The 20,388-nt window shown below is 36.4% G+C and overlaps 1 long non-coding RNA gene across 2 annotated transcripts in view; it reads right to left on the bottom strand.

Moving 5' to 3' along the window:
- LOC143663290 (uncharacterized) overlaps positions 1–20,388 on the bottom strand; it is a 77,974-nt gene that overhangs the window by 17,383 nt on the left and 40,203 nt on the right. The window contains exon 5 of one of the 2 annotated variants that reach the window (XR_013165894.1): positions 17,898–18,135. The exons of the other annotated variant lie outside the window; for it this stretch is intronic. This is a non-coding gene — a long non-coding RNA (uncharacterized LOC143663290). Of the gene's footprint in view, positions 1–17,897; positions 18,136–20,388 lie in introns of those variants that run through there. 2 annotated transcript variants of the gene reach the window in all.

The following is a 20,388-nucleotide window of genomic DNA, read 5'->3' as shown; positions in this document are numbered from 1 at the left end:
CCCCACAATACGGGTTCATCCAAATCCCCAGTTCTGTAGTGTTAACTCATTTGTAAATGGAAGCTACAGAGATCAAATTTGATAAGGCCAAATTGAGTTGGAGTGGACTTTAATCGAGTATAACTAAAGCCCTTATAATTAGAGAGGATTTAGAGGTAGTCAGTGGAAACCAGGGGATCAGACAGAAAGAGACAGATTGACATGTGATACAGACAAAAATGCAACTAAAAGCCAAGTGGTACTAAGGATTGCTGACAAACCACCACCAGACTGCTACAGACTTCCAAGAAAGCATGGTCTGCTAATACCTTGATTTTGGACTTCTAGGCCATGAACCACTAAATTCTTGTTACGCTGACAAGTTTGTGGCATTTGTTATAGCAGCCCTGGCAAACTAAAATACTTTGTTTCTTATTTTCATTTACAAAGAAAATTTGTAATGTATCAGAAAATGTGTTTAAAGTCTTGTCATAATAAAGTATCTATGGATCAGTAAGTTTAGTGTGATAAACACCTAGGGAGCTTGTTAAACTACAAATTTCTGGGAGTTTTTTTTTTTGTTTGTTTAGTATGTCTGGAATGGGGCTTAGCATAAAGCATCTGAAATTATTTTCTCAGCAGCTCAAATTTTGAGAAAATCTACCATTGCTATATCTTAATGGAAGTGTTTATTTGACTAAGTAAAATTAAAATTAGATATTAATATTCAACACATATTTTCTTTCCATTGCTTGAGGTAAATGGAAATAGGATCTAGACTAGGCTTTTTCAAGAAAGATAGGTTAAATATTGTATGGTCCCCATCCTACTCCAAACACCAAGTTTCTACGATCATTGTAAAAGAGGAGAAAAATTTAAGAAGTAGCACAAAGTAAATCCCTTCATTTGCCTCTTCCCCATAAAGAAATAAATCAGAAAATACATGGAGAGAAAGGAAAAGCAAAACAAAATAAAATAAAAATTACAACAACAAACAAAAGCAGCATTATTATAACTAAAATCTGTAGTCAAGTGGGAAGAAAGAATGCTGTTATGCCCCTGACCAGAGTACCACTCACCCCTATTCAAATTCAGAAAGCAGATCATGAACTTTCCTTAAAGCCAGTCCTAACTGAACACAACTGACAAGTCACATAAATGCTCACAAACCATTTAAGATGAAAATTTTCAAAAGAGAAAGTGCGCATCAAAATTTCTGTGTCTACCTCAGCTTGATTAAGTAGGCCCTTAACTTGAGCCAAGCTTGTTAGACCTATGATAGGCATGTCTGGACATGAGTACAAGTTTTTTTTTGGTCAGGTTCCCAATTGCATTATGTAATTTCTTCCATGGAAAGAACTCTAACAAAGAAAATGCAGTCAGGGTTCAGAAGTTAATAGGATAAGGGCATTGTGTGTCTTGAGAACATTAAGTCAGATAATATCCCAGGGAGCTCCCATGAAATTAATTCGCTGAAGCTTATTTATTTAAAAAAGAAATTATTCTGTATGTTCCATTTCCCAGGTACTGTTCTAGATACAGGTGTGTAGTTCATAAACAATAAAGCTAAGTACTTACTCTGAGAAGCTTACATGGATGGTGGGAGGTGCATATATGCATATGTGTGTGTGTGTGCTTATCATTAGGAATAGATAAATGCTATAAAAGACAAAGCATGGAAAAGGACTTGAGAAGAGGCAGAAATCAGTGATTAAGGCAAGGTTGAACTTGGATGCCTTTGTAAGGTGGGGATGGTTGAATGGGGCTTGAATTAAGTAAATTTTCTCTAGGCAGAGAAAATAACAAAAGGAAAGGACTAAGCAATAGAGTAAGTAAAGGTAAGAGCGTATGAGGTAACTAAGGGTAAGCCCATCAAGCAGGTCTTAGGCCACTGCAAAGTATTCAGATTTTGGTCTAAGTAGGGTAAGGAGACAGAATCTGTGGAAAGAAGTCAAGAGCTAGTGTCAAAATGAGATCAAATAAGCACTGGTTTGTAATGTATTAAATGAGAAGAAAGAAGTTCATGGAAAACAAAGAAGTGTAATGTTTAAAAAATTGGTTTCTGGAACCATATTTGTATTCTGATTTCATCACTCACTAACTGTGACATTTGAGCAGGTTTCTTAAAATTTCTGTGCCTGAATTAGGATAATCATTGTTTCTTGTGAAGAATAAATCACTCAAATCAGGTAAATTATCTAACATATATTAAGCACTCAAAAGCATTATTATTTTTATATTGATGTTTATTTCCTAGGTTACTAAAAACTTAGGTCAAAATGCTCTTCTTAAATTCATTTAATCATAATTTCATGATGTACAGATGTAAACCAATATCTATTAGACTGTGTTTTGCATATTTATTCATATCTATAAAATTTATACTTTTAAATTGTAAAACAGGGACATTGCAGTGGCTTTTGCATTAAAGTAAATAATTCTGAAAGGTTCAGCCCAAAATATAGCTCTCTCAGCATAAAAACACATCAAGGATGGTACGACAGTGACTCAGTGGCAGAATTCTTGCTTGCCGTGCCAGAGACCTGGGTTCGATTCCTGGTGCATGCCCGTGCCAAAAAACAAACAAACAAACAAAAAACCACCTCAAAGAGATTATATTGTGTATATGTGACAATTAAATAATGATTGTACAGAAATTGCTGACATTAACCAAAGAAATAGTGTCTTGGCAAGTATAACAACACAATAACCTCAAGGTCAAGCACATAACTTTAATAGTTACGAATTTTGGGAAGCTTTCTATATATTAAAGGATTTATCACAAGGTCATATCAGAGAGTCAGAAATAGAAATATAAAGAAAATGAGACACTTAAAATACAGGCTGAGAGGACATAGAAACCAGAAAGGTTATAGAATATGAAAATAAAATATGATCAAGTACACTAATCTTCAAACTTCTTTCTTAATCCTTAAATGGTTTTGGAAAGATATACATCACCGACATTTTTAAAGTCAATGTGTATGCTAAATTGCCTTTTGGCAAGTAAACCATTCTATCCGCGTCTTATTCTGTTGGACATATCACAGAGGCTGGAAGCCTAGGAACTACATTTCTAAAAAATAGAATTCTGCGGTATAGGCTTCCAATGAGATATATTTGCATGAGATTTGGAAAGCAGAAAAGATGCAGAAACTGTATCTTTTCTAGCAGAGATGTAGGCTGAAGGAGACACAAATATTGTGGTGAGTTCAAGGTATTTTCCTGCTCAAAATTTCCTTATTGCAATTGGCAACTACAGTCATTGGTAATAGTTTCCTGTGGTTTTCCTGATCTTTAGCATCCATCCCTTTTAAGGGTTTTATAAACAACACATTTGTTATATTGACTCTATTACTGCTTAAAATATGTAGAATGGTTTCTATTTACCCGTATTTATCTAAAACAGTAAGTTTAATATTTGCAAAGCACATACTTTGGCTTATTACATTATTGTTGCAAATATGTTTTTAACATATTTCCATGAAAGTATTTTAAACTACAGATTAAAGTTATCCAATATATGGAAAACATGCACCATTATGCTTAGTAGAAAAGCAAGTCTTCAATATAAAAAATATAAGGCAAGTGAGAATTTACCATTGTCAGGAAAAGACTCTGTTCCCTTATAAATTCAAACAAATTTATCAATATAGTTGCTTGCTACAACTCTCTTATTTATGAATATACAGAGAGATGATAGATTCATACATACAAAGGCATGAATAGATGATAAATATACAGATACTTATAAAATATATATAGTGCATACATATATATATATATATAAATATACAGATAGATGACAGAGTGATACACACCAAGATAGATGGGTAGACATTAGATAGATAGATAGATAGATGATAGATAGATAGATAGATAGATAGATAGATAGATAGATAGATAGATAGATAGATAGATAGACAATCAGGTATATGACCTTGTAAAAGTTTTACCATAGAAGTCACTTTGTACCCCCTTTAATATATCTTAAAGAAACTCTCTGTGCTTTATAATCACTGGCTGAGCCTTCTTCAACTGTACCTTTGGTGCTTTAGAGTTTTATTTTGTCTTTACCCCTCTAAAGCAATGCATCCCTGACAGATCAAAGATATTCCTGTTTATTAAAAAATGGGAAGTTTATGTTTATGAAGGAGAGTTTAGAAAGAAGATCACAACAGATAGGTTAATATTAGGAAAGAGTATATACAAATTTGAAGATCTGGAAAATTTTTCTCTTCATATTATCAATGCCTAGAGGGAAGCTAGAGAAATACATCACACTTTCCCATTTTTCTGTATCCTCTCTAATTCCAAATAGGGAGACTTTGGGAAACTGCACAGTTATATATTAAATTTATATAATTTTTTTCATTTAACATAACAATGTTATAAAGAATCTATGGTTTATAAATACGTGAATAAATTTGTTTATTTCTGTTACCATAGATGAACACTTCAGAGTAACATTAATTTAATTGTATTTACCATAATGTTGCAGTTTAATTCAATTAATACATATTTTGTGGTAGCCACTGTGTCTTGGAAGTTATCCTTTCTTTGGACTTCAACATATATGTGTTTGTATTTATATAAACATATATTGCTATATGTTGGCATTGTAGGCACTGTAGTGAATTGGAGAAATAAAAGTGAACTAGTTTCCCTCATGGAACACTCAATCTAATGGTTCAATCAGCTGCAAACATCTGGAGTCAACCTCTTAATATGCAGATGTAATGATCTCATTCTCAACTATCCTTTCTAATTATTACATTACAAAAGATAATACATTATAAGAATCAGTGATAATATTTCCATGTTTCTACCATTTTTCAGATAAGAGACCAAGCTTTTAAAAAGCTAATACACAAAATGCATTCATTAAGTATATATTATTTTCTTGTTTTTCCATATGAAAGGATTTTAGAGTGTAGAACTTAAGCAACTTACACTAGGTTCCACGTTTATTCTATATACAAATTCACGTAGCTTGGTTTCACTAAAAGTTCCAACCTGCTGCCAGCACTGGTACTAATACTCTAACACAAATTTTTCACAATGCGATGCCTGTTTATCTTTCTGCACTCACAGTTTTGCTTGAAATATATCACTGTGCTTGTTACCTCTCTCACAATACGACAAATAAGTTCTGCACTTACCCACATTAGGATGTTGATGCATTTGTTTATACTAGCCAGAATATCTATTCCACATATACATCCTAAATCTAGCCAAGATTAATTGTACTTTTTCCTTTGAAGTTGACACTATTATTAATAGCTAAGACAAAATCCAACCACCTGCAAGAGCTTATCCCACAAACAATTGCTCTCTTATGCAATTGACGTATATAAATTGGACATCATATATAGCATACAATTGTATCAATGTAGCTTCCAATATAAGGACATTTTCATTTAATTTTATTATTTTACTTTGTAGCATACCAAGATTATCTTTTGCATTACTTTTCAGGATTCTGTCTTTCTATTTGAAAATTTCTATTTTCTTCTCTGTCTCTCTCCCACTTTTTCTTTCTTCCCCACTCTATTTTGTAAGTCTATGATTGGTTTCAAAGTTATATATCTTTTATTCTATTTATTTGGGTGACTATAAATCTTACATACTTACTGGAATAATATTCAAAATTAGCTGCTATTTGTATTCTTCTCTTGAATAATGAGAGGATTGCAGCCTTCTATATTCTCCAGATCCATTAACCTTTTTTTTTTTTCTTTTTTTTGTTTGCATGGGCAGGCACTGGGAATCAAACCCGGGTCCCTGGCATGGCAGGCAAGAAATCTGCCTGCTAAGCCACTATGGCCAGCCCCAGATCCATTAACTTTTATCTTAAAGTTATTTGTACCGTCATAACTACTACTAAAATTATAATTAACAATTCTATTTATGAAATATTTCAGTTATTTGTACCCTTTGTTGCTCATGGATCATTCCTTTATCTTTAATTTTCTTTTTGTTTACAGATGTCATTTAGTGGTTTATTCTATGTGGATTAGTGAATAATAAATTCTACTTTTCTTTGTAAATTTGAAAATTCACCCTTCCTTTCAATGAAAGCTTAGATCATTTTAGAGCTCATATCTTCCATAAACCTCTGACATTTGCTACTTGTAAGAAGATTTCAGTTAATCAGACAGTCCTTTCCAAGGATTCTGTGTTTTCCTCCTTGCAATTTCAAAATAACAAAGCAAACATATTTAATTTTGATATTCTGATGTTTTATTACAGCATAAAGGTGTGGGTTTGCTTTGGTATGGATTATATTAATCCTATTTGGAATTAGAGTTAATTTTTCAATCTGAACGTTCAAGTCTTTTCTCTCTCTTCAGCCATTCTGTTTTTTAATTGTACCTTCTCTCCATTCTCTGCTTCCATCTGAAGCTTCTACTAAATGCAGAATAGAATTTTTCTTTATACCTTCATACCTTCCTGGTATTCTGGTAACATTCAGATTTTCATGGGTCCTAATTTTTCTTCAGCTCTGCTAGTTTATTCAACTATCTAATTTTTTTTATTACCATGCTTTTCAGTTTTGGAATTTCATTTACTGCTTTTACATGTGGCTGTTGTTTTTGCATAACATAATATTTTAGTTTCGTTGAATCTTATTTTTAATTCAAGACTTATTTTAAAGTATGCTCTTCATTTTGATATATCTATAAACTCTCTGTCCCTCTTGGTAAGTTTTCTCTGTATTGTTTTGTATTTTTTAATCATGTGTTTATTCTTAGCAGTTATTTATTTCTCAGGCATCCCAAATACAGTGCACAGGTAATTTGTGGGACAGGTTTATGCTACACTCTGCTAGAGCCCACACATTTTACTACTGCCAGGCCTTTTTTTTTTCAGACAGGAATAGCAATCCATTGAGGGTAGTGTCATTTGGAAATAGCAATTGTTTTCTCATGCAGTTTAAAATACTGATTGTTTAGAAAGGAATCTACCTCAGTTTACCTTTGTTCAGTTCACAATATTGACAGGTCTCCTATCTTTGTGTTTATTTTATTGTATCATCAACCGTGGCTATAGAAAGAATTATCTTTTCCATTTTTTTTAAATCTGTCTATGTCTTACATCATAAATACTTAAATGATATTTTTCAGTAGGTAAATGTCATCCTACCTGTATGCAAAGTAAATTAATACCATGAAACAAACAAACAAAAAAAATAAGAACCTCTAATTTTTTTGGTCAATTTTATCAGCTTAATAACATTCAAGCATATCATGTTAAAATAGAAGTCCAATTTTCTCAAATTTTTTAATCTGCTTTTCCCTTATTATTCAAGTAGAGAAACAAGACACAGTCATACAAAAACCTCAAAATTAAGCTGTTTGTTAGGCATGATGGTTTTGTTCTCCTAAACCTTCATGCAAATTTTTATTGCCAAAGAAAGTCATTATAGCATTCTACTTCCTTCTGATAACATAACAATAAACTTATATTGAGGGAAAAATCAAATTCCTAAGGAAGCAGGATCAAAGTACATTAATTGTGAATGCAGTTTTAAATGTTATTCTATGTGCAAAACAACATAAAAAATGAGCCTTCTGTCACATTTGCCTCATACTGGAATAACAGAAGACATTAGGAGGAGATCAAGTTGTTGGTAAGCAGGCCCTGAATAAAGGACACTATTTCTATATTTTGTGTCATTATGGTACATTTCTCATAAATAAAAGACACAGGTATGTCTTTAAAATATTTTATGCTTTCACATAGAAAATGCATAAATGAATAGGCACATTTGCAACAAGGTTTTGGGTGAAATTCCTTAAGGGAAAGACCACCTATCCAGAGCAAAATTGGATTTTCAGCCATGAAGATACAACATACCAATCAAAGGCATTTATTTTCATCAGAATAATTTCAAAACAATTGGAAAATAAAATAGTATCATAGTGAAGATCTGGGATTTTCAAATAAGCAGCCTCCATTTTCAAGACAATGTAAGGGAGTTTACTTATAAAATTACCAGACTATATCTCGATATAGCATGGTTATTTTTTGGACTTCAGAGGTAATTTAATCTAAGATGCCAATATATCTTCTTTAAAAGAAAACAATTAAATGTTACACTCTTTGAACTATGATGAATAGACTATTTCCTTTAACTTAAAGAGGGGAAACACTCAAAATTATCTTTTTCCCATCTTTCTCTCTCCAGCTCTCTCTCTTATTGTTTCATGTTGCTAAAAAATATGAGTTATTCTATGAGACAAACAGAATGGATTTGCATAAAATCAGAAATCACATCAAATATAAGCAATATAAATAATACCTTGACAGAGTGTCATAACTCAGGCTCTTGAATCCAATTGTAGTAGTTCAATTCCTGCCCACCCTTCAGTAGCTATGAACTTTGGGAAATCTCATTTTTGCCCCTCAGTTTTCTCATCTGCATAATGGTCCTTATAGGAACACTGGGCAGATTCAGTTGAGAGATTAAGAGAAAAGAAAGGGAAAGAGAGAGAACAATTCACACCATTCCTGGCCCAGAGAAATCACTCAAACATTTTATCATTGTTATTGTTATTTCAATTATCTTTGGTACCATTTCTGCTATTATTATGTAATTAAAATTGAAGGTATTTGGACTTTCTGATCCAGTATTTTGAAATAGCAAATTATTACATATAGAAGTCCCCATTAAAATGCAGGAAGCAACATAATAATAAACAATGACTATTCTATTAACTGGGATTGCTAACTTCTTTAACTTTAATTTGGGGATTAAACATTCATTTGTTAATTCAATAAATATTTGTTGGAACTTACTATGTGCCAGGTCCTGACCAGATGCTGGAGATAGAGTAGAGATCAAAGCACACTTAAACCTGTGTGCATTCTTGGATAGGGAAGGAGGGCAGACACAAAAAATAACAAAATATAAAATACGGAGAGTAGTAAGTGTTAAACACAGCTGATCATAGAGGAGTGGGCAGTGGGAAAGAGAATTCATTTAAATATTCTGATCAGACAAATTCTGTCTGTGAAGGTAACATTTGTTAGAAGGCCCAGATGAGATGACAGAGCAAAAAAGCCATGGGAATATCCTGGGAGAAAGCATTTCAGGCAGCATTACAGCTGTGCAGAAGCCGAGTGTGAACTGTGCTGTTATGTTTGCTCATGTTACCAACCTTGAAACTTGGTTGAAATACGGTTTTTGAAATGCTGTCATATAACATCTGGCACATAGCAGGCACTCAGTACATACCCGTTGCTATTAGGAAATGTTGGCAAGGAGGGTTTAGAAATATTTACAGAGAGGAATTCTCTGGTAAGTAGACAATTGAAGGCCCTGGAAGCATAGGTATATGCAAAAAAGAATTGAAAGCAAGGACTCAAACTTGTAATGATTATTTGCCTTATTTTATAGGTTTGCCTATGAGGACAGACTATACAAGTAATAAATTGTCATTCTGTTTTTTATCTTTCTTATATTTCTTCTCTATCCTGATTGTAAGATCCCAGAGAAGAGTCTTGAGATGTTATTCACTTGTATATCAGTTTGAGAATTTCTGGAACTCTGTTTTGAAAACAGTAAGTTTTGAATGAGATGTCTCTAATATATCAAAGATTCTCCATGTATCACATACAAGCAGATAAAGTTATTTGCTAGTTATTATATAGCGTCGTTCCCACAGAACACAAATTTACCTTCAAAATTCTTTCATTTCACATAATAGTAAAACAAATATTATTTTTTGAAAAATGCTCATCATAATTCTGAAAAGACAAATGTTGGATTTAATGGGAATGTTTCATCTGGAAACTATGATAAGGAATCTCTTTCACATAGAAGGCAGGGATCAATTTCCCTCTGGCTGCTTGCTTTTCACAGTATGAAGCTACATGGTTTTACTTAGGATGGAAGTGCCAAAGTATTGAGGGAAAAGTAAGTTATGAGAGTCTAGTTCATCTTCTCAGGCTTAAGCTTGTTTCTTTTAACTTCAGAAAACCCCCCTCTTCATGCTTCAGAAAACACCCTCTTCATGAAACAAGCAGATGATAGCACATAGTGCATCAGTCCTTCTGGACTTCTCAACTTCTCATGGAATGTAATTAATTTAACCTAAGAACCCTCTTGTAAGGTGCATTAACCCACTTTTATAGACATGATCTGTGTTAGGGAAACAGAACCAGCAGGAGTCATCTGTAAATATGAGATTTGTAAAGGTGTCTCACACAACCATGGGAATGAAAGAGTCCAAAATCCACAGAGCAGTCTTTGAAACTGGTGGCTATAATGAAGTGTCTGGACGAACTCCACAGGAGAGGCTCACTGGCTGAAGAAGCAGCAAGAGTCTCTCTTCTCCCTTAAAAGCTATCAACTGATTGGATTATCTTTTCCAGGGGGTAGGCCGTAGTTGATGCAGACGTAATCAGTTATAAATGCGATCAAGTGACTGATGTTTTATTTCACCAGCCTTCCAATTTACTCAACCAGCCACAAAATATCCTTGCAGCAATGGGCAGGCCAGTGCTTACCTGACCAAACAACTGGACGTAATCATTCGGCTGAGTTGACCCAAGAACCCAACCATTACGGTCCACCCTTATCAACTTGGCAACTATACACATCACTTTAAAATATGTTTAATTTCCAAATACAAAACAATAACAGACGTAATGTTTTGACTAACAATACTCAACTCTCCTGTGTGCAACTGGAAATGCACTGCATCTCTCCAGAATAGGATGCAAGGCCTTAGGTAACATTCACTCTTAAACTTCACACCCTATGACTTAAATACTAAAACAAGAACCATGCGACTTAGGTCATATGATAAGACTAAAACAAGATATTTGCTTATGTACAAATGCAAATATAATCATAACAAAGAAACAAAAGAAATTACTTCATTTCTGTAATTGGTTACATGCTCGTAGTTCATATTTACCACTACCTTCTTCTACTACACACTCCATGCTCCCTTTATTCTCAACAAGCGTTTCAGAGGGCCATGGTTCTTTGCCAGGTGGGTTGACCCAGACCTTCATTCCTGAAGTTTCAGGGCCATTGCTAGTCCTGCCTGGATTGGGTTGTTATAATTTTCCATTGACATTAATCACAGGGCATGTTAGTACTAAGAGATGGCCTAGGAGTTCTCGTTTTTGCAGTAAATCACCTTTACCTTCATTGCGTAGTTGCACTCCTATTTGAAACCTCTTCTTTACCTTCATTTTGTAGTTGCATACCTATTTCCCCTTGACAGTCAGGGTCAACCACCCTAGACAGAACAGTAATCCCCTTTTGTGGCTGTTGATTCAGTGGCCTGAGAAGCCCAAAATGGCCAGTTAGCAGTCTTAATTTACAGTTTGATGGAAGCATTGTATCTCCTGGAAGGAACACTCCTCCATTTTGAACTAAAACCTGTGGATAAGGATAGCTTAAGGTTTCAGGGAAGGAAAGCAAAAATTTTCCTAGTGGATCACTAGGGGTGATAGTGAGTGATGCCACTCTCATTTTCTCCCCTTGATTCCTGGACCCACGAATCCTAGTTATGGGAGAAACAGCACCGTGCAGTGGACATGGATTCAGAGCATACACAGCCTCCTGGAGAACACTGCCCCAGACCTGCAAGATATTGTCCTAGTTGGCACCATAATTTGATCTTCAAAAGGTCATTCCACCATTCTATCCACCCAACTACCTCTGGAAGAAAGGGGAACATGGTAAGACCAGAGCATTCTGTCAAGCATGTGCCCATTCCCGACTTCATTTTCTGTGAAGTGGTTTCCTTGATCAGAAGCAATACTGTGTGGAATATCACTATGGTGGATAAGGCATTCTGAAAGTTTATATATGGTAGTTTTTGCAAAAGTATTGTGTACAGGGAATGCAAATCCATATCCAGAGTGTGTGTCTATTCCATTTAGAACAAAGCATTGTCCCTTCCATGATGGAAGTGGTCCAATGTAATCAACTTGCCACCAGGTAGCAGACTTATTACCTCAGGGAATGGTGTCATATTGGGGACTGATTGTGTATCGCTGATGCTGGCAGATCGGGCATTCAGAAGTGGCCATAGCTAGGTTAACATCGGTGAGTGGATGTCCATGTTGCTGAGCCCATGCATAGCCCCTGTCCTTATCACCATATCCACTTTGTTCCTGAACCCAGTAGGCAATGGCAGGAGTGGCTGAAGAAAAACGATGACTTATATCCACAAGATGGGTCATCTTATCCACTTGAAACCTTCCTCTGCTGAAGTCACCCTCTGGTGAAGATTCACATGGGAAACAAATGTCTTCAAATTCTTTGCACACTCAGAAAGGTCTATCCATATAGCTCTTCCCCAGAACTCTTTGTCATCAATTTTCTAATCATGCTCCTTCTAAGTCTCTGACCATCCTGCCAAACCATTAGCAACAGCCCATGAGTCAGTATACAAATGCACCTCTGGCCATTTCCCTTTTCAAGCAAAATGAACAACCAGGTGCGCTTCTCGAAGTCCTGCCCATTGAGAAGATTTCCCCTCACAACTGTTCCTTAAGGACATCCCCGATGAGGTTTTAGTGCTATAGCTGTCTACTTCTAGGTGGTTCCTGCATATCGTGAAGAACCATCTGTAAACCAGACCTGAGTTTTCTCTTCCTCAGTCACCTGACTGTCAGGAGCTCCCCAAGGGGTGATAGCTCTGGTCTGGGAAACAGAATGTGGCAGGAGTGGGGGCTATGGGCATTTGGGCCACTTCCTTATGTAATCTACTTGTACCTTCAGTACAATTTCCATTTCCATTTTATGATGGAGTGCTGCTATGCATGCTTAACTTTATGGCTTGGTGGGTCAGACAACACCCAGCTCATAATAGGCAACTCAGGTCTCATGGTAACTTGGTGGCCCATGGTTAGGTGTTCAGTCCCTACTAAGGCCCAATAGCAGGCTAAACGCTGTTTCTCAAAAGGAGAATAGTTGTCTGCAGCAGATGGTAAATCTTTGCCCCCAAATCATAAGGGCCTGCATTTTTATTCTCCTGTAGACCCCTGCCAAATTCTCCAGACAGTATATTTGCCACTGACACTTCCAGGACCATTGAATCTGCTGGATCATATGGTCCAAGTGGAAAAGCAGCTTGCACAGTAGCCTGGACCCGTCACAGAGCCTCCTCTTGTTTCAGTCCCCACTCAAAACTAGTAGCTTTTCTGGTCACTCAATAAATGGACCTGAGTAGCATGCCTATGAGGAATATGTTGTCTTCAAAATCCAAAGAGGCCAACTATGCATTGTGCCTATTTTTTGGTCATAGAAGTGTCCAGTTGCAACAGTTTATCCTTCACCTTAGAAGGGATATCTTGACATGACCACACCACTTAACACCCAGAAATTTCACTGAGGTGGAAGGCCCCTGTATTTTGTTGGATTTATCTCCCATTCCTTGACAAGTAAATGCCTTATCAATAAATCTGGAGTAGTTGCTACTTCTTACTTCTAGGTTAATCAGCATGATATCATCATTATAATGGACCACTGTGATGTCTTGCAGGAGGGAGAAATGGCCAAGGTCCTTGTGGACAAGATTGTGACATAGGGCTGGAGAGTTGATATACCCTTGAGGCAGGACACTGAAGGTATGTTGCTGGCATACAAATTATTTCTGCTTGTCCTTACTGAGAGCTGTTTAAAAAAAGCATTTTCCAGATCAATAGCTGCATATCAGGTTCCAGGTGATGTGCTGATTTTCTCAAGCAATGATACCACATCTGGAAAAGCAGCTGCAATTGGAGTCACCACCTTGTTAATTTTATGATAATCCACTGCCATTCTCCAAGTCCCATCTGTTTTCTGCACAGGCCAAACAGGAGAGTTAAATGGGGATATGGTAGGAATCACCACCCCTGCATCCTTCAAGTCCTTAAGAGTGGCACTAATATTTGCAATCCTTCCAGGAATATGGTATTGTTGCTATTCACTAATTTTCTAGGTAGGGGCAGTTCTAGTGGTTTCCACTTGTCCTTACCTGCTATAAGAGCCCTCGCTCCGAGTCAGAGAACCAATGTGGGGATTCTGCCAATTACTGAGCATTCTGATTCCAATTATGCATTCTATAACTGTGGAAATGACCACAGAATGGGTACAGGGACCACTGAACCCACTATGAGATGGACCTGAGCTAAAAATCAATCACCTTGACCTCCATAAGCCCCTATTCTGTCTCGTGACCAGAGTGGTGTTTTGGGTCTCCTGGAATTAGTGTCACTTCTGAGCCAGGACCTAATAATCCCTGAAATATCTGATCATTTCCTTTTTCCCAGTGCACAGTCACTCTGGTAAAAGAATGTAGATCTTTTGGGGGAAGGCTGGGAAGAAGGCTAACAGTGTAAATTTTGGGTAGTATAAAAGCGTCCTTCCCCAAGTATACCTGGCCCTCCCTTCATTCAAGGGGCTCTAGGTCTGTAAACTGTCTTAAGTCTGGGAATTGATTAAGGGACCATGACTCTGTTTTTATAAATCAAGTTAGACTTCTGTTCATTTGACCAAGAATTCTTCTGCTTATATACTTCAAACAAGAATTTAGTAGACTGTCCATCTATTTTACATGTAGGTAAAAACATGATCTTTTAGGCAACACCACAAATATCTGTAAATCAGATTATTTTGACTGCTGCTTTGAGGCTGCTATCCATTATGGTAGCCATGCCCACATTGTCTATGTTGATTAACTGTTACCACTTGGCTTATGCCAAGACAGGATCTGGTCATCCCCATTGTGTTTAAGAATTCCAGATCAGTGACAGCAATTATCACAGTAATATCTGACCCACAGAGAAGGGTTACTACAGAGCTCTTCAGACTTGATAGAGCTAGTCTGATGAATTTATTTCTCAAGGTTCTGGTGAAAGATGTTACTTCTAGACATTCCTTGGGTGTGTGAGCAGGACTTCCACAATAAATCTACTCTAACATTTCCATCTCTTTAAGCCATTAGATCCTTTCATCTACATTGTACAAGGGCAGTTCTGGCATTTTGACCTCAGGTAATGCTGGCCAATTTTGATCCATGTTGCAGTCAACCATCCAACAGTTAATGCCCTTTCTAACCCCTCAAGCTACAACATTGAGTGCAGAATCTCTGCTTAGTGGGCCCATAGCAATAAATTCAGTTTGATCCAACTTATATTCCTTCCACCATTGTCCCACACCCTTGCTATCCATTGCCACACATATTCCCCTGATTTTTCTTTATATGCATTGGAAAACTCATGCAGTTCTTTTGGAGTATAGCACAGCTTTTCATGCTTCACACTTTGCACCACATCTTTCAGGGCCTATTAGGATTTTGATCTAGTTATAGGTCTTTAAGAAAAGAGGGTTGGTGGGTGTGGGTCATGAAAAGAAATAGAAGTGTGTTTCAAGCCATTATTTCAGGGCATTCCCTTACATTTTCATCTGATAAAATAGGATTTGTTGCTCCAGATAGAGGAGTGAGGCCTCTTTCCCAGGGTTACAGGGTCAGCAGGCCGTGAGGGGAATCTTGCCAGGTGGAGGTTTGATTGCAGACTCCTCTGGGGACACTGGAGGCTGGGAACCTGTTTCTTCAAGGCAGGCAGGATGTAGGGAAGCTCTTTCCTCAGGGAAATCCATTACAGGTTTATCTAGCAAAGGCTCAGCAGATTCCAGGGATGTCTTCTCCCCATCACCATCATTATTGAGCCATTTTATGATCCCATTCTTTTCTAATCAAAGCCCTTACTTTAACAGCAGACACCTTTCAAGTTTGAGATTTTAGTCTATGTTGCAAATATGCTATTTGCACAATGAAGCTTTGTGTCTGGTTTTCAGATATCTCAAGTCTGCAACCACAGGAAATACTATTTTCTTTCAAGGCACACATGAAAACTTTTATATCATTCATACAGTGCTTAAGGTGCAAATTTGACGCACTCAGCTCATCTCTTTCCCACATCACTGTATGCAGCATATCTAAGAACTACCAGCCAACATCATTATATCTCTTGACTCCACAAAACTTGTAAAGTGTCAAAAACATTTTTAGCCAGTGACTTGCCTCATATAAGCATACAATTAGTAGAATCTACTGCTGATATTTTGAGTCTCTCTTCTGCCAACTCACCCCATGGACTGTCAGTGCCATCTTGATTATTAGAAATAGAATCATTAGTGATTCTAATCAGAGTAGAAAACCAATTATATAAACCCATTTTTAAGATTCTTTTCTCAAAAACACTTCTGGTACCACGCTGTGTTAGTCAGGGTTCTCTAGAGACAGAACCAACAGGAGAGATCTGTAAATGTGAGATTTATCAAAGCATCTCATACAACCACGGGAATGGAAGAGTTCAAAATCCATAGGATATGCTGTGAAGTTGGTGGCTCTAATGAAGTGTCTGGATGAACTCCACAGGAGAGGATCCCTGGCTGAAGAAGCAGCAAAAGAGTCTCTCTTTCCCCTTAAAAGCCTTCAACTGATTGGATCATTTCCTTGTGTGGGACACACCCTAGTTGATTGCAGATTAAATCAACCACAGATTCAATCAATTGATTGATGTTTTAATACACCAGCCTTCCAATTTATTCAACCAGCCCCAAAATATCCTTGCAGCCTAAATGGTTAGGCCAGTGCTTGCCTGACCAGACAACTCAGCAAATTCATTTGGCTAATTTGCCACAAGAACATAAGCATCACATGGTCTCACATGAAAATAGAAACAGAATGGTCTAGCACGACAATAAGAATCTTTATCAGAACTTATAAGACTTAGATGAATTCTAACAATTCTAAGCCTGTGCCCAAAACACTAGCCTATGTCAGTCTTAATTGTTGTGGAGTGATACTATTGACCTTAAAGAGCACATTTAGCAACAAAGGTATTTCTAGGCCAATACTAACATTCAAGTCAAGGAAAAACACATTTCTTGGTGAAAATGAAAGCTATATGATGTACATAATTACATTGTATAAACTTTTCAGAATTACTCTTAAAATAATTTGTCAAATTAGCATTTAATGCACTAAAAGTGGGTAAACATACTTTTTGCATCTCCTGACCAGCCAGTATTGTGCATATTTTTGTATTATAAGAGCAGGATCCCCAGCTTGTGTCTAGGAAGTAAAGGTTTTCTAGGAAGCAGGTGAGGTATACTTCATATAGGTGGCTTCTACGTGAGGAAAGAGCCACCATAGGAGCTAGACCTTCATACATACAGCCAGCTTTCTCATGAAAGGGCAGGTGGTTCTGAAAAATTAACCTCTCTGGTGTGTCCTCCATCCCAGAGCCTATGAGTTCTATGTAGAACGTGGGACAATACAACAAAAAGGCCAATGTCCCATCATTAAGAGATGTGTAGCATGGCTTCTCTCTGCCATCAGTGGCTAAGAAGAGTTCAAATAGAGTCAGAAGGCTATTCTGGAGGCTACTCTTACACAATATATAGAATACTCTATATTCGTTAGACATTGTTAATTGCCATGTTTGCCAACCCTCAACCAACACCATTTCTGTTAACTATAAAGAACACCTAGACTCTGAGATTCTAAAAACATTTCATGCACTATGACTATTTTCCAGAAACCTACAACCTCCACATGGAAGTTGACTGCTGAATCATTATATTGATATTTCTTTTCATTTTCAGTGTCTTGGAGAAGGAAAAACCTGAAATTGTGGAACCATAGTTCATACCAAACTTTGAAATCCACTCTATAACTACTTGCTACAATGTCCTATGAAACATATCGCTTTTTCGTATATATGTTATATTTCACTATTAAAAAACATTTAAAAGAAAGTCACACAGTGTGGCTGAGAGGATATCACAGTATTCTCTCCCAGCTTCCCACAGAGCATCTTGCTCATTTGGCTTAAGTCTTTAATACAAAAGCAGGGGCATGACTGCAGCTCAGAGCAGAAGCACATAATACCCAGGAAAGCATCGAAATTTTAATAGATGTTCAAATGGAGAACATAAAGGTGAATAGGGCAATGTCAATGCCCAGAAGCAGAGTCACTAGCAACAGTAGCAGTGGTAATTGGTGGGAACAGACTTTTTTTGAAGAAAATGTGAAATAGCCTCTGAAATGCCAGGCCTGGGACTTTGTTGAAAGTAATGTTCTGCCACTTGATCTAGGGGCAAGTTGCCCATATAATTCCGTATATGTTCATAGGCTGGTGAACAAGAAACACAGAGCGTTAGTATATTATCACTGGTTTGTATGTAACTATTTGTAATCTTTATAAGTTAACTGCATTCTCATGCATTTGAGAATTGCATCTTCTGAGTTTGACCTTATTTAAGATGGTGTGGTATGCCATGTATCATCAGCATGACTTCAATGCCGTAATTATGGAGTTAGATAAAATCATGCTATGGCAAAATATCCAGTCAATCAGATCAATTTAATGTCTATAATAGTTGTGGTTCTGGCATAAGAGAAGTATATATATATATATATATGAAAGAGTACATTATTCTTTCAAAAACAAAGAGGTAGAGCATAATTAAATAGGAATATAAAGGATCCAATGAAACAATATTAAGAGGTCTTTAGAGGCAGGAGGGATAAAAAATAAGTATTTCAAAAAAGTCGAATAAAATGCAAACACCAACTGAACAGTAAAGAGAGTTATGTACATATTTAGAAATGGTTAACAGATTGTGAGTAAACAACAGAAGACTTGGCCAATGATGTAACTTATACCCAGGAATGTGGACAGCAAGAGCACTTGCTTCTGAAATTTATGACATCTCTGATAATGTCACTGTGCCTAGGGTTTGAAATGGTCCATAGGTGTCAAGAGGAAAAATATTATAATGTGCCAAGCAGGGGACTCTGGTCAATAGAAATCTAAGTAGACCAGCTCTCTCTAGAAGGCATTGTGGGAACAGAAATGTAAACAAAGAATCCACACCCACATGGAGCCTACAGTCTAGTGGAGAAGATGGATAGTAATCAGTCTACACACAATATATTATATTATAATATTTTGTTTTATCAAATCTTATATGCCAATTGTAAGATATATTATTTTGCATCATAAGAAATATTGCTGATTAAACTATAGCACCATACTTTGTTATGCTTTAGATTTTAAAATATTTTGCGCTTTTAAAGTTTTATTTAGAAATATTTTCATTATATCACTCTTGGTCATACTGAGAAAAAAACAGATAAATTTAAAAAACATAAATCAAATCAATTGGATAATGATTTCTTGAATCATTTTTGAGTGTTAATATAACACTCAAGCTCTTCTTGGTCAGGTTGCAAGCTTATAGTTCTAAGGCCATGAAAATGTCCAAATTAAAGTACCCACAAGAGATTGCCTTAACTCCAAAGAAAAGGCAAAGTTTGGGCTTTTTTCTCTCAGCTGGGAAGGCACATGAGGATGCCTGCTAGCTTTCTATCCCAGTTTCTTGTTTCAGGAAACTCCCCTGCAGGGCATTTTCCTTCTGTACATCCAAAGATCTCTGGCTGCATGGGCTTGGTTGGCTCTAAGGCTTTTCCCAAAATGATTCCCTCTTAAAGTGCTCCAGTAAGTGAGTCCACCTTGAATGGGTGGAGATGCATCTCCATAGAAACCATCTAAATCAAAAATTACCATCCACGATTGGGTGGGTCACATCTCCATGGAAGCAATCAAAAAGATCCCACCTAGTAATATTGAATGAGGATTAATGAGCATGGCTTTTCTGGGGTACATGTTAGTTTTAAACTGGCATACTGACTCAGTGCATTTTTTATATTTGTTAAGTTTGTAAATTTCTTTCAAATGTATATTGTTTTTCCTCCTACATCTTCTTTCAAGATGCTGTAATCCATTCTGCATTTTGATATCAATTTATCATGTGAAAGGTTATACCACTTGCACACATAGCTTGGTAACAAAATATAACCCAACTTCATCTATCAGTTGGAATCCTAAAAGAATACAATACTGTATTGGGAGTAAGTGTGGAGATGCAGTCATTCCTCCATTTAGTAGTACTTTTTGCAGAATGAAATTCATGCCACACTGCTATTCCTACACATTTCTTCATTCAAAGAGTCATTTTTGCTTTAATGCAGAACCACAGGATAATTCAAGACATTTTTTAAATAGCACTTAATTTTAACACACACATAATGTGCCAAGTGTGTATAACTCCATATTTGGAAGCTCAAGAGTGATAAACCAGCAAAGGTAACAAAAGGAGTTACCAAGGAGACAAGAAAACTTGTTTGGTCAAGAAAACAAAGAATTTTACTGTGCTAAAAACTACTGAGATGTCAAGTTAGAAAAGGCTTTTAAAATCTCGTCATATTCAGTGACAAAAAGGCAATAATGAGCTTAGAAGGAAAATTTTTGGAAAAGTGGCAGCTATGTTTTACAGCTTGTAATGTATCTGGAGAACAAATAACTCTAAATTAATAGTGTGAG

This window comes from Tamandua tetradactyla, chromosome 19, assembly GCF_023851605.1.
Source record: "Tamandua tetradactyla isolate mTamTet1 chromosome 19, mTamTet1.pri, whole genome shotgun sequence".
NCBI classification, from domain to species: domain Eukaryota; kingdom Metazoa; phylum Chordata; class Mammalia; order Pilosa; family Myrmecophagidae; genus Tamandua; species Tamandua tetradactyla.
This window is presented reverse-complemented; position numbering and strand designations above follow the sequence as displayed.